The following is a 16,886-nucleotide window of genomic DNA, read 5'->3' on the forward strand; positions in this document are numbered from 1 at the left end:
TATTTTTCTTTTTGCGGGGAGGGGGAGATGGGAAGGGCACCATTTCTTGAAAGATCTCTTTGGGCTACGTACTGAACTAAATGCTCCGCCTGTGTTGCTTTGCTTTAAGCTCACAGGAACCTACGGCCTTTCACATCCCGCAGCGGCTGACTTGGCTGGGGCCGCGCAGCCCGTCAGGGTCGCGCCCCCAGCCACCCTCGGCGCCCAGGCCCAGCTGCGCCTGAACGCGCCTGCTCTGCTGGGCTCAGACGGAAACCTTGCTTTCTGTTCTTGGTGATAAATCTAAAAATCAAGATGGAAGAAATCTTTAGAGAATGGCCGAGCCCATTAACATTTTTTAGGAATGCTTACATTTTCATGACCAAGAAACCATTTCAGGAAACCAGTGAAAGCTTTTGCTTGTTTATTTTTTTATTTCTTTACTAAAGAGCCTCCTGGAAGACGTGCACAGGGACACGCCCAGCTCCAGACTGCTCTCTCCAGGCTCTCCTACTCATTTAGTCCACAACCTACCTAAAAATCTTAAAATGAAAGGAAAACATAGAACTGAACTTATATCTGGTGGCATCAATGCTTGAATTATGGTGTTAATTCTAAAATAAGCTATTGTATTGATTTAATTTTTATTAATATCCATTTGAACATATATAACAGCACTGAACATGTGAAAATTTAATAACTTTAATTACCATTTACTTCGAAAAGGTCCTCATTCATCCAAAAGTGAAGATTCTACCACTCTATCAAACTTGCTTGGAATCAAAACAAACTTTTCCATTTTCCTGTAATTCTCAGGGGAAGAGCATGCAGCTGGCTTCTCTATTCCGATTCATCCCGCCCCAACCCACACACAGGTGTTACCTGAGCCATAGACAGCGTCTTGAGAAATAGTATAATTTCAGGCCCTCTGTGCCACGTGGCTTAAATAATATCAGTTGGAAGAAATAAATTTTATAAAAATTTTAATAATGCATGCATTGAGCTATCGATACTCAGTTTGTATGGGAGACATTTCCAAGTCAATCACCTAAAATTAAAGAAGCCCCCGTGTTTATGATGCTTGGAAAGTTGCAAATGTGGAAATGTACCTTCCCCTCAGCTTTAAATCCCCACATTCCACAAATCGTTTTCCAGGGTCACAGACGGCTCAGGCTCTATTGCCTTGACAAGAGAGTCAGGTTATCATTAGCATGTTGAACAATGGATGGCGTCCACTGTATTTTCTTGTTTAGAAAAATAAATCATCCTGAAGACTTTTTTATGTTCTATGTAAAATGGAAGCACATCAGCACTTGTGTGTTTTCTTCCCCTGAGTCGGTCTGGCAGGGTGCCCGCGGCGGGAACAGCCAGGGGCTGCCAAGCAAGGGCTGGCCTGGGTCCGTGCCCATCCCTCCAGGGGATGTAAACATCCTGCCCTGGAAACTCACCAACCTGTAGCTAGAAGACTCCCGTGTGCACAGTGTGCAGCTGGGAGAACTGGAAACCGTGAGTCACTGCACCAGCCCCGCCCTGCTGGGTAATGAGGTCAAAGGTTGAGCTTTATCCACCCTGCCCCAGCCCCCAATACCAGGGCGGCACTGAATCTAGTGGAGAAACATACAGGAGCCAGAGGGCAAAGAAGACAGATTTCCTGAGCCCCTCCAAGCCCATGCCTGCTCCTCACCGGCACTTCCACGTGTGTCCTCTCTGGCCATAGTGAGCAGGGCCGCTCAGTGGGTAAGGCCAGGGAATCTAGAGTCAGACACCCCTGGGCTACTCACTAGCTGTGCAGTTTTGGGCAATTTGTGTAATCTCTCTAATTCTCAATGTTTTCATCAGCCAAGTGGGGACATACCAGTTAAAATACTGAAATCCTTTCCTACTTCTGGCTGAGCCAGCCCGTCCCTGGGTATCACCCCGCCCATCACGGCCCCCTTGCAATCCAGGAACCAAAGGCAAACGAGGGCACAGCCCAGCCTCCAGGACCTGTCCGGTGGCAAGAGCCGCCTTGCTCATGGCTGGTGCTCGTGGCATACCAGTGGTTAGGTAGCTTTACAGGGCTGTCCTAGGGACAGGGGGGGAGAGTCTACAAAGCCTATCACATGATAAGCCCCAAATAAAGGATGGTAGCTATGCCCATTATACAGATGGGGAAAGCTAGGCCAAACAAGGTTCAGGACCATGGTGAAAAGCATGTTATGGAGCCAGGATATGAATCTAGTTGACGTAGATTCTTGGCTCCATGTCAACCAACCATGATGTATCAGGTGAGAATTAGAAGATCCCATTTAATGATGGCAGAAAAGATGGGCCCATTGCTTCAGCTAGATTTCAGAAGGCCATGCTCATCCTGAATGTCACCCTTGAGGACTAAAAGGCAAGCATGAACCCAGTTCTAATGACAATGTTTTAATTCTGTCACCAGACTTATTACATGGAAATTGCTTTTCTCAAGACTGACTGGAACCCGCTGGTCTGAGCTGAGGAGTGAGTCTGACAGGTACAGGGTTCTGAGCGAGTGCTGGGTTGTACCTCTGTGGTCTGTGTTCTTTGGGTGGGGGAAGAATACGTGCAAAGAGATTCAATCCCTAATTTCATTTTGTCAATAAAATCACTCTTTTAAAACTTTTATCAAGGTAGGATATTGTCAGGATATATTAAAAGCAATAATGGCTCTTCAACTGGAAATGTGATTCCCTGTTCTCTAAGATGCAGTCTTCTGATTCTGTATCCTGCTCCTCTCCCAGCTCTTAGCACTTGAGTATGAAATGGTCACCTGGGGGCAGGAGGGTGCTTCTAGGGGAGTAGGACATAAGGCAGTTAAGTTTTAAGAGAAAGGGGAAGAGATAGGAGCATTATAGGGGAAGGTCAGAGTGGAGATGATCCCAGACTCAACCTAAGACTTTGCTGCTCGACTTGTGGCTCCCGGGCCAACAGCATCGGCCTCTTCTGGGAGCACAGCAGCAGTAAAAAATGAGGCCACACTGCCCAATACATCACAATCTGACTTTAATCAGATGCCCAGTTGATGCCTCTGCTCTGCTCTAGGGGGTTCCGTCTCTGCTCAGAATGGGCAGACAGAAACTGGTAAGGGGTGGCCTACAGCCGACAATGAAGCTGTGAGAGATGGGCAGATGCCCCAGTGTTCGCTCCAAGGTTATGCCGTCTGAATCGGCTGGAGGGAAGTCTGTTCTCAGCTGACGAGCAGGCCGTGGGTGCAGCTGCACACAGCGTGGTGGCCATCTGTGTATCACAGCGACGCAACACTGTGCAGGGGCGCGGAGCCGCGGCAGAGGCTAAGCCGGCCAGGTGTGTAAGCGGGAAAGGAGTCTTGAAGATCAAAGGCAAGTCGATGTAAAAGAGAACATCTTGCCCACCAAACACAGGCCCTCTGAATGGAGAGAGGGCGACATCTGAACAGACCAGATGTTAGCAGCCGAGGGATCCTGAGTCAACTCTCTGAAACAGCCGTGTGGCATCAAAACCTCAGTATCGGCCAGGCCCACCACTAAACACAAACACACGTCCTATAGAAGACGGGAAGTCCTGCAAGGCTCCCAGCTGAGGCGGTAGGAACTCTCCGCCCCTGTGGTAATGGGCAGTCATTAATTATAGGACAGATGATGAAGCCCCAAAGTGAGTTCTCTTGTGGATAACAGGGGAGTGCAGTTCTTGGAAAGAGCTGTGTGGGCACTTTGCACTCGCAATCTGAGGCCAGGACAGGTGCCCTCTCCTGCAGGCCTGAACTGGGTGGCAAGTTATTTCTGTTCACAAGAAGGGGTGGCTCTGTCCTGGAAGCACCCACCCCTTGTGGTCACGCTTCAGATCTGGTGCCAGGGCTCAGTCCCTCCACCAGCAACCCAGAAGGGTTGTGGGGGACGGGCAGGGAATGGATGTGTCGGCAACTTGTGAATTTTCCACAAGTACCAGCTGGTCTCCTTTTAATTGCCCCCACAGAGATTTTCATAAATACATTTAAATATAATAATTATTATTGTTATTTTACTTTGTACTTCTAGATGGCACCTTTCCTTCAAGCAGCTCAAAGAACTGTTCTGAAATTATCCAATTAATCTTTGCAAAATTCCTGTGAAGGTGGTTGGCAGTTTCTCTGCATTTCTGGAGGAGACGAAAGAAACAGGGAGGTCGGGCCCGGAGTGACACGGGGATGGTGGAGAAATGGAAACCAGACCCCCAGACATCCTCCCGAGTTCAGAGTCCTCCACGGTGCACAGCTGTGGAGGCAGGGCCTTGAGTACAAACACTTGTCTTCATTCCCTGGATCCACCCTTGGGAAGACATGGCTTTGGGCTGGCCACTTGGCCTCCCTGGGCTGCCGCTCCCCCAGCTTTCAAATGTCTCAGTGATACAGCTGATGGCTGGGTGTAGAAAGGTTGTTGGGCTGCTTGGGCAGGGCTCTGAGCAGCTGCAGGGACTCTGTCCTGGGCACAGCCTCGGGCGCGCAGCCCCATGGGCTCTTCAGCCGGTCCGTGCACTGCAGTGCAGGTGGCACACTTAGGCTGGAGTGGAGCAGAGGGTCCAAGATCCAGCTTGGGAGGCAGACGGCCTGACTCGGGTCTTGACTCCAATGCTCCCTAAGTCTTAGGGCTTTGGCAGGTCACCTAACCACACTGAACTTCTGCTTCCTCACCTGTAAAATGGGAGTGGTGGTGACTAAGTGACATAGTGCACGTAAAAGGTCTGGCATTGTAGACAGTCGCTAAGGACACCGAGTGGCTGTGGGACGAGGCTGCTGTCGGGCGGCCTGCACTGGAGCCCTGGCCCACCACCTCCAGCTCCGTGGCCTCGGGCAGGTCACCTCACCTCAGCGGACACGGTAGGCTCCTGAGAGGAGTAAGCAAGTTCATATACGTAGTTTGTAACAGAATCGGACAGAGTCCCTGCTTGATGAATGTAATTACTACTCATGTTATGACTGTTGCTTCATTTCTTGTTTCTGTTTTATCTGTGGAGCCATGAACACTGGCCTCCACCCCCAAGGAAAGAGACGGCTGCACAGTTTGATGGCAGTGGAGGGAAAAGAGCCCAGAATCAGGCTACTTTCCCTTCGACTGGAAGTGTCTCTTAGCTGGAAAACACGCCCCTGTAGCGAGGCTACATCTGCAGCTACATCTGCCACTCACTCGCTGAGCACACTGGGCGAGTCCTCTCACCTTTCTCTCGGTCAACACATCCGCGAAAGCGTGGCAACAAGCTAGTCACCTTGAATTGTTAGAAAGGTGACTTGAGCTAATGTATACAAATGCACTTTGTAAGCTCTAATACTATATATATTTAAATGGTTATGAGTTCAGAAACATAAAGATCTGAATTTTCATTTGAACCCAGGGAAACTAAACACTTGTATGTATGCTTCTATTTTTTGCTTCTTTCAATAAAGTAAAAAATGTAAAAGCTGTTGTCTCACGTAAGTGAAGAACAAAGATGCGTTAGTTTCTGGTGGTCCCAGCACCTTGGGTTTGCCCTTCAGCCCCAGCTGCAATAAACAAACCAAACAGTGTATCTACCCACCCGGGAAACTCACAGTAACTTGGATTCCTCTTTGCCGAGTTTCCTGTGGGGACTTCAAAGCCTGCAGACTTTGCAGATGTCTTGCTGGTGATACCCCTTTAGCTAACACATGGGAAATACTCCAATAAGAGAGACACCAGCTCCACGAGAGGAAATTTGGGGCAGAAACAGAGGGAGGACAGTGTGCAGGCCGAGCCGGATGAGCATGGCGGCCTGACAGTCATTTGCGAGATGGACAGCAGGAATCTCAGAGGGGATCTGCGACGTCAGCTCACCTCCAGCATTTACAGCAAAGAAGCACCTCGTGGGCTCTAGGTGGTAAATGGTAAAAACTGCCTTGAAAGAGTTACATTAAATGCCTCACTTGTGCCAAGAGTCTCCCTGCAGTGGTTCGCCCCCTCCGAAGATCAGGACAGTGCACCCTCCCACCTGGGCAGGAGGGGGGCAGACAGAGGGTAGGTCAGTGGCTGTGTTGTTTTCAAACTTGTGCTTCTTTTACTGTTTTGTTCTGTTGCTAACCCTCACCCGAGGATGTTTTCTCCATTGCTTTTGAGAGAGAGTGGAAGGGAGGGTGGAGAGAATCATCGATGTGAGGGAGACATGGACTGGCTGCCTCCCACACTCGCCCTGACTGGGGCCGGGCACTGAATCTGCAATCCAGGTACATACGCTTGACAGGGAATCAAGCCCGAGGCCCTCAGGTGCTCGTGGGGGAAGGGGGGGGGGGGGCTCTAGCCACTGAGCATGCCAGCCAGTGCTCTCTTCTGGTTTTGATTGTCCTTCCAAAGTAGGTTTCCATGGGACAGTTTTACCTTGAGCAGCTCTAAACTCTAACACAGAAAGTAAATCTTTACTTTCAGGAAAGTTTTTTATGGATTAAAATCTGCTTTTTGAATCAAGAAGCAACTCATCCTTTCAAAAGAATTTATTTAAAAACTACAGTATTGTCTACAAACCTAGACAAGGAGCATTAAGAATCTGTGCATCTGGCAGAACCATTGGTGGGGCTGGGCTGGGTTAGGGGTGCCCACTCCGGGCCCAGCATATTCTCCCCGGGACATCAGGAGAATGCTTTGCAAGGGAGTGGCCTAGATCTGGGGGGGGGGTGTGTGTGTGACTGCAGTCACAGATCAGAGTGGAGCCCCCCATCCACTGGGGAACCAAACCCACAGGGCCAAACAGACCTTCAGCTGGGAGATGCCCTACCTGCCTGCTGCTCAAACCTGGTTGTTTTATACCCTGAAGATCCTTTGAACACCTGCTGTGAGCCAGGCACGGTGGCCTCCTTGCTCACAGTAGCCCTAAAGCAATGGTGCGTATGGTGACCCTCTTACTGTATGCCTAATGTTGTAAGTACCTAAAATTGATTTGATGTGCTCTTAAATTCTTACATTTAAAAAGTAGTGAAATTTTCAAGCATAAAATAAACTGAGACAGAATTAATCAAATAAAGGCATGGGAGGCACTATTCAAACCATCCCAGAACCCTGGCTGCGGAGGAAACGGGAAAAGATGTGGGCAATGGGGACTCAGACACAGCCCCTGCCCCCGGGCTCACTAGCTTGTAACCTTGGGGAAGGGACCCTTCCTCTCTAAGCCTTGAGACCCTCAGCTATGGAGGAGGGAGTGTCATGAGATGCCTTGGCTCAGGCTGGGGACTGAACCACTAAAAGTTGAGTAATACAGACTTAGTAGGCCCATGAATATCCAAAGGTAAATGGAGGTTTATCTTCCTTCCAGGAAGGTCCACACCTGTTTGTCTCTGGCAGGTGCAGCTGAGAGAGGCCCTTCATTGGGCTTGTGCCCAGCGGGTGTAATCATGTAAATGACAAGCCCTCAAAGACCTAACTTGTGCTGGATCTTGGGAATCTCAAACCACAGTCCTAGGAGAGGGCCTCCAGCCTAGCTTGAGCCCTACTGTGCTCAGGAGACTAAACTCCACCACCCAGCTGACCCGGAGAGAGGCCCTGTCCAGTCCACTCCTGCAGCCACAGGATCTCTCTGTGCAAAGCCTTCCGAGCTCTTGAGGCGCAGCTGGTTCTGGTTGTCCCTCGACACCACAGTGACTTTGAAAGGCTCTGGTGGACTGAATGCCTTATTTATCTATTCTGCTAAAAATTAACCTTAGAATTTCTACAACTTCTAAAACTACATACTTTTCCCTGTATTTTGAACTTCATACCATGAGGGAAGCATCTGTAAGAACTGGAGGGAAGCCTGTCACTGTAAGACCTGACTGCAGCCTGCTTTAACCTGGGCTGTCATGTAAGCACATCTTGTTCTCAAAGAGACTCATCTATGAACAAATTTGATGGTTTGTCTGCAACATAAGAATTTAAATTTTGTTTTGTAAAAAAAGAAATATGCAAATGGACGTGTGAAATGGCTGCTGAGATTGGTTAGAACGGGCTGTGTTATAATCCGAAGTCACTGACCCTTTCACAGGCCGAGTCAGTGGTCTCGGCTCAGAGAACACCAGGCCCTGCTCGCTCTGGGCCCGGGGAGTCCTCCCAGGACTCTGCCCTCGGCCCTCTCACTGGAGTGACACTCTGGGGCTGCTGTGTCTGGGGCTCCACGTGGGCAGAGACCACTTAGCAGAACAGAAAGAACGTCTAAGTAACTGCCCTGTTTTTCCTCTTGGAATCTGACACACATTCAAATTCTAGCAGAGTGTCCCGTAGACACTATGAACATTAGGTGACATGAACACAAAAGGCAAAGCCATTCCTGAGGACAAGACACACGCTGACAGGAAAAATAATTAGATTTAAAATCATGAAATTCCTTCAGGGCCAATAACTTCTGCTTCTTAGTGTGAGAATAGTGCGTATTTGTTAATCAAGGTGAGGGTGACTCAATTACCTAAAGGAGGGTTTCTGGCCTCTAGAAAGTCAGAGGGACCCACACAAATGAAGCTTAATGGCTACAGATCCTTTAAAGAATTTCTTAAACGGGGAGGAGACACAGGTGTCGGTAACTTACCACCTGCGGCCCCGCAGTGCCTCTTTGCAGGACTCACAGCATTTCTTTGGTCCTTCCTTTTTCCTGTTTGTTTTCCTAGTTATTGTTTGCATTTGTTAAAATTAGCATGTATTACTTTTATCCTAAATGTTTTTTGGTAAGAATAAAGGTTTCTGGACTCTCAAATGCGCTTTTAAAACAACTGGTCAAGTTTCTACACACACAGGCCTCCCTGACCAGCAGGCTGCAGCGACAGGCACCGTCAGACCAGCCCCGCGAGGGCAGCCCCTGCGGCTGCTGCAGGGGCCTCGCGGGTTTTCTCCTCTGATGGCCCCGGTGGTGACGCGTTCATTCTTCCTGTTGCCCGGATGAGCAAACCGGGGCTCAGGGACGTCAGCTCATGGACGGCCATAGAGCTAGCAGGTGGGTGCAGAGAGGCAGGACTTGGTCTTCTCACTCCAGCCGGGGGCTCTTTTCAGCACACACGGGCCCAGCAGCGGAGGCTGGGTTTCTGAAGGCGGGGATCTCTGCCGGCTCCAGGCTACGTTCCTCCTCCACCCAACAAAGAGCAGAGCCTCCCGATTCTCCGATTCTCCCGGAGAGAGGGTGTGAAGAGGCCTGGGAGCTCTCAAGCTAGCGAGCCAGGGCCACAGGGGGCTACCAGGACATTCAGTGTCTCCTAGATGGCAAGAAAGGATGGCTCCTCGAAAGCTTGAAAGCTCAGAACAAACTTTGAGGTGGAGGAGGGGACCCTGCTCACCCTCGGTGCACCGGCAAGGGTGAGCCAGGAGGGACGGAGGTGGAGGGCTGGAGACACCAGGGGCTGGGTTGCCAGCAGTGTGGAGCCCACGTGTCACAGGCAGAGAGAGCCCTGGAGCCAGCTCACGGAGACATTTTGCTCATTGATGGGAGCTAAATACAGCTTTGAATTATTGAAGGTCCTGGAATGCCACAAACATTTTGAAAACTGCCTGTCAGGATGAGAAAGACTTGGGGGAAGGACTTTCCCACCAAGTGTGGGAAGTGGGGGGCCAGGTGGCTCCACTTCGCCTGCGGGTGTTGGTCAAGTATCTGCTGCCCGTGGTGGGTGTGGCCGGTGGCAGCAGAGCCCACAGACTTACAAAGTAGGAAGCCACCGTGTGGAGAGCGGTGTCGCTTACCTATTCAAGGGGACACTGTCTGGCCCTTCCTGAGACTGTGGGATAAAGGTACAAACCCTGCCTTTTTTGAAGTCTTTCTGGCAAAGGCGTGAGGCACACCCAAGGCCAGTCAGGGACCATATTTTGTGCAACAGCAATTCTTCTAAATATAGGCCGCCGAGCGATCCCAAGCAGCATGGAAGCAGTGTCCTTGGATGCTCCACAGAACAGGCGGCGGCCAAGCTGCTGGAGGCCTTCGCCGCCATCCTGGGCTCGCTCCCGGCCCGCGGGACGGTGCGGAGCAGGCGCCTTCTGCACCGGTCCTTCACCTTGTCCTCCCTGGGCCACCCTGACGGCACACAGCCCCTGCACCAGGGCCTTTCTTTTTCCACCAGGTAGAAGTAAATTTCCTCACCCACGCTGGGCTATCGCTAACGTTTGCCAGATATCACAGGCCAATTTCTTTTCTTTTTTAAGCTTCATCTTCACAGCAGAAACATAAAAGGGGGATCTATAAACATTTCAGATTCATAATATACTACTTCCTTTAGGTTCTTCTAAGCGGAAACTCTGCTTTTGAGCAAAGGTGAGCATCCACTAAAAAGTAATCTTCTCTGTCAGGAGGGCTCGCCGTGCACTCGGCCGCAGCTGAAACGTGTTTTAATAAGGCCTTTCTCCTTTACAAGCCCGGCTGGTGCTCAGCTCCATCCTTGGCCTGTGAGCAGGAGGGGAAGATGGCTCTGAGGTATCCTTTTGTTACCCTAATCAGAGCCAGAAGGGCTCTATTGACTTTTGGGCCTTGGGGAGTTGTAGTTTTTGCATCCATCTCATCCAAGAAAATCAAGTTTGATTAATTTGTCATCAAGGAAAATGTGTGACCCTCTCAGAGCCAGGCCTTTGAAGTGGAGGGTTAGCCGGGGGTGCAAAAGCTGGGGTCAGTGGGGAAACAGCAGAGCTGCCTGCTTTCATTTACAACTTAAAAAAACCCTTTTTCCACACATGTGCAGCGCTGCAGTACCCCGTCCAGGGTCTCCTTTTGTTTACTTTAATTGTGAAAATAGAGTTATCAGGGCTACAAAGCAAGACCCAGAAAACACTCAGCCACGACACCACGCACGGGGGAGGAGAGATTTGACCTCCTGCCAATCTCAGAGGACACCGGGAGCGGGAGTGGGGGGCAGAATGTGGTGTCAGCACGCGCCTCTGGAACGGATAAGAGAAGGGGTCCCCGCCTGGGTCAGAGGACAGATGCTCGTTTATGATGTTCTGGTCTTGTTAACCTGCACTTAGAGGAGTTCCCAAACTGCTGAAAAGGCATAAGGTAGTGGCCCCAAGATATTATTTAATCCTAGACTCAGTGTCATATTTCTTGTTCAGATGCTATATATACTTTATAGAGAATTACAGGGCTTTTAAAAATTACAGAGTAAGCAATCTTTAGACATTCCACAGTAAAAGAATCCCCACATTTAACATGTTGGTGCACAGGCCTTCTTATGATGGTTACCCCTCAGGTATATACACACAGACAGTGAATTACTGAGCGAAAGTCAAGGGCTCGCTTGGCTTTTAAAGATGTTTGAAAAACACCAATAAATTACAAACAGCCTTTGTGGTCACTGAGTTCAGTGTCAAAACTATTATTAGAGACGTTTATAACAATGAGATTAATGACACTCTGTTTAGAAATCTAATGCTATTTTTACTTTAAAAAAACAAACTTCTGTTTATGACAACATTTAAACATTCCTTCAGTCAAACATGCATTGAGCTCACAGTATGTGGAACTCAAAGATGTTTGATGTATACTTCCTGCCTTTTTTATGGTCTAGTAGTTAAGAAGTTTTAGTGCTATTTACGAATCTACTAAACTGTAAACTCCATGAAAAAGGATCGTGTCCTGCCTTGGTTATTTTTGTATCCCAGCACTTCACAGTTGCTCAATAAATTCTGAGTAAGTCAATGCCCAGCTTCCTCATCTCAGCTATACGAACGCCTGTCTACTTTCCCGCCAGATGCCAGGATTAAAAATATGCATGAAATACAGGGAACTTGCGGGAGGCTCTTCCAATCCTCCTCTATTGATGAGTTTGAATACTTACAGCCCACCGAGGGCAAGATGGTACTTATGCTTCAACGTGAATTTGTTCAGTTTGGAAAACATTTTCATTAAGTGAATTTCCTTCTTATATTCCTGAGTAATGATGTCAAGAATATCCTTCGAAAACAATGGAGTAGAATGTTCATTTGTGTTTTAAGCTCGCTCATGTAAGCTGGCTCAGAAGTCAGATACACAAGTGAAGAGGCAGGTTTGTTCTCCCCTATATGGTGTGATGAGGCAGAAAGACCAGGACACAAGCAGCAAAGTAGTTAAGTTTGGATAGTGTTACCACCACCAACTTGCAGGACCTCAGACAACTTAAACAAGAGGAGAGGGTCAAAGTTGGATCACCTCCTTCTCTTTACCGCATGGACGAAAGGGTATATCCACCAGTGGAAGCACATTACTAACTACGTGAGCGAAGTGCTGAGCTGGGGGCCTACAGAAGTTACCTCCTGTGAAGAGAGCTGGAGCTCAGACATGAGTAACTTACTCAAGGCACAAGCTAATGGGGTTTCAATCCAATAAAAAAAACTCCAAACTAAGCTTTTTGTATCACTGCACTTTGCTTTCCTTTTTTTTTTTTTTTTAAATATATCTTTATTGACTTCAGAGAGAGGAAAGGAGAGGGAGAGATAGAAACATCAATGATGAGTCACTGATCGGCCGCCTCCTGCACGGCCCCCACTGGAGATCAAGCCCGCAACCCGGGCATGTGCCCTGACCGGGAACTGAACCGATTGCCTGAATCCTAGGTCGACGCTCAACCGCTGAGCCACGCCCGGCCGGGCTGCTTTCCGTCTGATTGTTAACATCCAAGGCTAAGATGGGCATCACATGGGTTCAACTCAGGGAGAATCCCACAGTCTCCCATCAAAACCTCCAAACCTTTTATGTAACACTCTGCTCAAGAAATCAAATTCCATCTTCTCTGCTCTTCTCCTTTCCAATCTCTGGTAGAAGCATTTGCAAACACAAATAGTTAAAGGTCACCAGTAAGAAGCAAAAGGGATTTTGCACGATCCATCTGTGCTGGAATAATCCAGAATTGGCCGTGAATATGTTGAAGGGCCTACACTACAGCAGTAATTCTTTTTCACCTGCCATCCACACCAGTCAAATGTGTTATTTTTGTACATTCTCTAGAAGAGTGTTAGGCATGTGCATCTACAGATTGGGCACTCAATGAGTGAGACAGAAAAGCAAATTTCAAATATAAGTTTTTAAATTCCCAGTTAAAACCTTGAGGAAGTAAGCAAGTGGATGGTGTGTCCTAGTTATAAACTGATATCAAGTCAAATCTGTTTTTGTGGAACTGATACAAAGAATCAGATTAGAAAATGTGTATTTTTTCCATATAAGATATGGAAGGAAGAAAAGATGATTGATTTTAACAGCCAGAAGATTTGGGGATCTGGCTGCAACTTTGCCACCAACTGCTTAAACAAATTCTTCATACTTTCTGGGTCATTTCTTCATTTTTTTAAAATGAAAAAGGTTAAACTAGACCAGAGATTTTCCCCTTTTTTTCTTAAAGCTGTAGATCCTTTCTTTTAGAAATAAGCTCTTCTAAGACAAGTGAATCTTTCCTTTCCATTCGTCAGCCCAGCATTGGGAGAACAGGCTGGAGCTACCCTTCCTTGGAGGTATCTGTGTCTGTGACACGCTGTGTGACCTCCTCGGGCCAGTTATTTCACCTCTTTCAACTTGGGTTTCCCACATACAGAAAACGGGGGCAACAATAATAGGATCTATCCGGGGGTTTTAGGGAGAAGTATACTAATTGATCTAGAGGGTGTGGAACTCCGAGTGTCAGCTCTTACTCTGGATACGACAGCCATGAGCGAGCCCGCGCCACCCCAGAGCAGGTCGGACTCCACGACTGACTCGGCGCAGGACCTGCTGACAGTGGTTCTCCTCTCACGTTTACAGGGCTCATACGTCACTTTTGTGAACCCAACTTTCTTTAGCAGAGGAGCTTCTACATAAAGAGGTAAAAGTAATGTTTATTACTTGAGTGATAAAACCAGAAATAAGTGCAAAAAAGTGCTTGCTGGAAGTCAGGGTGCTAGTTATTCCAGTGGGAAGGTGGGGGCTGTGGCTGGGTGGGGACTCGAGCAGAGGCTCCTGGGTGGTTTGGTGAAGTTCTATTTCTTGACCTGGGTGCTGTCACAAGAATGTCCTCCTTATAACAAGTTGCTCAGTTACACATTTGTTTTAGGCACTTTTCAGCACCTTTGTTTTATTTTACAGTAAGAAGTTCTAAGAAGTGATATTTCATAAACAGAATCAATGAGCACATGAATTATGCTTACTGGCTTCCAAAGTATTAACATCTCGCCACACAATACACATCAGCATGAATATGTTATTGTTTTACTAAACTTTCAAAATATATATTTTACAATAAGAGCTTTGTTTGCAGTATCTGAAAGTATTTCTGTAGAGCCAACCACCTGGGGAAGACTCTTTGAAAGCCAAAGACTTCTGCTAAAATTTTATTTATGATTTTGTGATTTTTGTTGCAGTTGTTAATACTCACCCGAGGATATTTTTCCATTGATTTTTAGAGAGACTGGGAGGCAGGGAGGAGGGGGGAGAGGGAGAGAGAGAGAGAGAGAGAGAGAGAGAGAGAGAGAGAGAGAGAGAGAAAGATCACACCGTGTGAGAGAGACGCATCTATTTATTGCCTCCTGCACGTGCCCCCACCGGGGCTGGGGATCAAACCTGCAGCCCAGGTACGTGCCCCTGACCAGGAATCAAGCCCACAACCCTTCTGAGCAAGTGCCGATGCTCTAACCACTGAGCACACCAGCCAGGGCGTGACTCCATGCTTGTTAAAGACACATTCTGAATATCAAGTCTTCTCCCTCCTAACTTGCTGTCTTCATGAAACCCCGTTACTGCTGCCTGGAAGAGGGAACATTGCTTCAGTGTTTAATGTTCATGCCCGTCATTCTCCAGTAAGAGAGGGCACAGAACTCACAGCTCACCCGGCCGGCGTGGCGCAGCGGTTGAGCTTCCACCTAGAACCCAGGAGATGGAGGTTTGATTCCCGGTCAGGGCACATGCCGGGGTTTCAGGCTCGATCCCCAGCGGGGGGGTGTGGGAGGCAGCCGATCAATGACTCTCATCACTGATGTTTCCATTTCTCTCTCCCTCTCCCTTCCTCATAAAAAAATATTTTTTTAAAAAAACAACTCAAAACTTTCCTAAGACCTGAAACCTTCTTCTAGGTCCCTGGTTTCTAGAATTCTCTAGGTGTGAAAGCAAATGATTTAAGTTTCCTGAGTGGAAGGGGAAATTGGGGAGGAAGGGCTTGCCCACATCTTTGAGGCTGACAGGAGCACACACATAACCAGACCATCTGTACACATGGTCCAGAGGTCAGCGTGCTTGTGATTAGAAGAGCTTATGATTTACACTTGTTAGTTAATGTGCTTGTGATTTAAACTGATTTTCTCTGGCAAGAAATAAGTTAGCACCATAGCCTAGCCATATGATGGGAAATAGAGAAATATTTCCAGGATATACATTTAACTTGTTAAGCTTTGTAAACACTACTGTTTTCTTCCTATAACAAAAGACCTATCTTCCAATACGATTCCAGAGATTTTAAAAAAATATGATCATTAGTGAAAGCAGTTACAAGTTCTTTAACAGCAGTTACAACACTAGAAGAATCACTGGCGTTGGCCTTTAAAAAGCTGCATCTCGGTAAGAAGGCAGGGCCCACGCTTACAAATCCACCAAGAACAAATTCCAACACGGACATCGCTAGACCTGAGGCCCGCACGGGACACACGGCAGCAGCAACCAGACTCACACCCGAGAGGAGACACGAGGAACCTGAAGGTCTCGGAGTGGCAGGCCCCCATCAGCGTTGCCACCACATGCCCCGCGTCCAAATGAACAGAGCGCCACACACACAGCCCGGGGCTGCTTGTTTCCATGGCGAGGAACAGGAAAGCCTCCAGATGAGCGGGAGAAATCAGAGTTCGCTGGTACTTTTGTTTGTTTTTAAAGGGACATCTTAGCCAGAAAGGAAGAGCAAATTCACTTTACTTGGCTAAATGAGGACAAGTGAATCTTCTGGGCAAATTGTAGGGCAAAAGAGAAATAAGGATAATTAACTTATTCTAAATGAAACCACTCTTAGTAAAGGGTAAAGAAAAAGAATTAAAGTAAGTGAAGTGTGTTTCCTACTAGACTAAGTGAGCCCCATCACCAAGTGTGTTCAGGAGGGCGCGCGCCGGAACGCTGGGAGCCCGCACACCGGGCCTGGGCAGAGGTTTCCGTGCGTGCTGGGTGCACGGCTGTGACCTCCGCCACACGTACGCCTGGAGCCGCCCTGAGATGAGGCAATGCGCTGGGTAAAACTGCATGAAATGTTAAACTCGAGGGAGGAGAATGACATGTCTACACTACGGAACCCAGTTACAGAGAATTACGGGCAACACATTAGGAAAGATTAAATTCTACAAACTAGTGAACACTTAAACCCCACAAAGTTATAACTTGAAAAAGAAAGGAGCACAAATTCATAGCAATATAGTCCCAAATTAGAAAAGTGCAAGAACCTTTGCATGAAAAGTCTAAACATTTGCATGAAACACATAAATCACCACACTTTCAAGCAGGAAAAGTGCAGCCTAGTCTTACCTTATTGCTGCAAAAGGCTGGAATAAAACCGACTTATAGAAGCAACTTTCACATGTATTTGAACATCAAACACAACACACAATATAAAATAAAAAATAACTAGAACAGAAAAGTTTTCATTCTGACCTTAAAAATCCTGAGCAAATCACTGGATGAAGCCAGATCAAAGGAAGGGCATTCCACCAGCTTGGAGCCATATGTGAAAGGGCCCCAACCACACAGGCCACAGATGGTACACGGCTGGGGGGGCCACGAGCAGATCCCAAACATACGGCAAATAAACTCGCTTCAACTTACGCAGGTAGGACAGTTTGAAAGAATGAATAACTTTGAATACAACTGATGAGATTTTAAATTTGGGACAAATGGTGCAAACTAAAGTGTGCTCACAAGTTTAAGTGCTGAAACCCTTTGGTGTAATAATTTAAATGAAACTAAAATCTCAGTGAGGATACATGCAAAGAAGATAGTTACAACTTTTTATAAAACCATGCAGTGGTTATAAACCAAAT

Source organism: Miniopterus natalensis, chromosome 15 (genome assembly GCF_054644295.1).
Source record: "Miniopterus natalensis isolate mMinNat1 chromosome 15, mMinNat1.hap1, whole genome shotgun sequence".
Lineage (NCBI taxonomy): Eukaryota > Metazoa > Chordata > Mammalia > Chiroptera > Miniopteridae > Miniopterus > Miniopterus natalensis.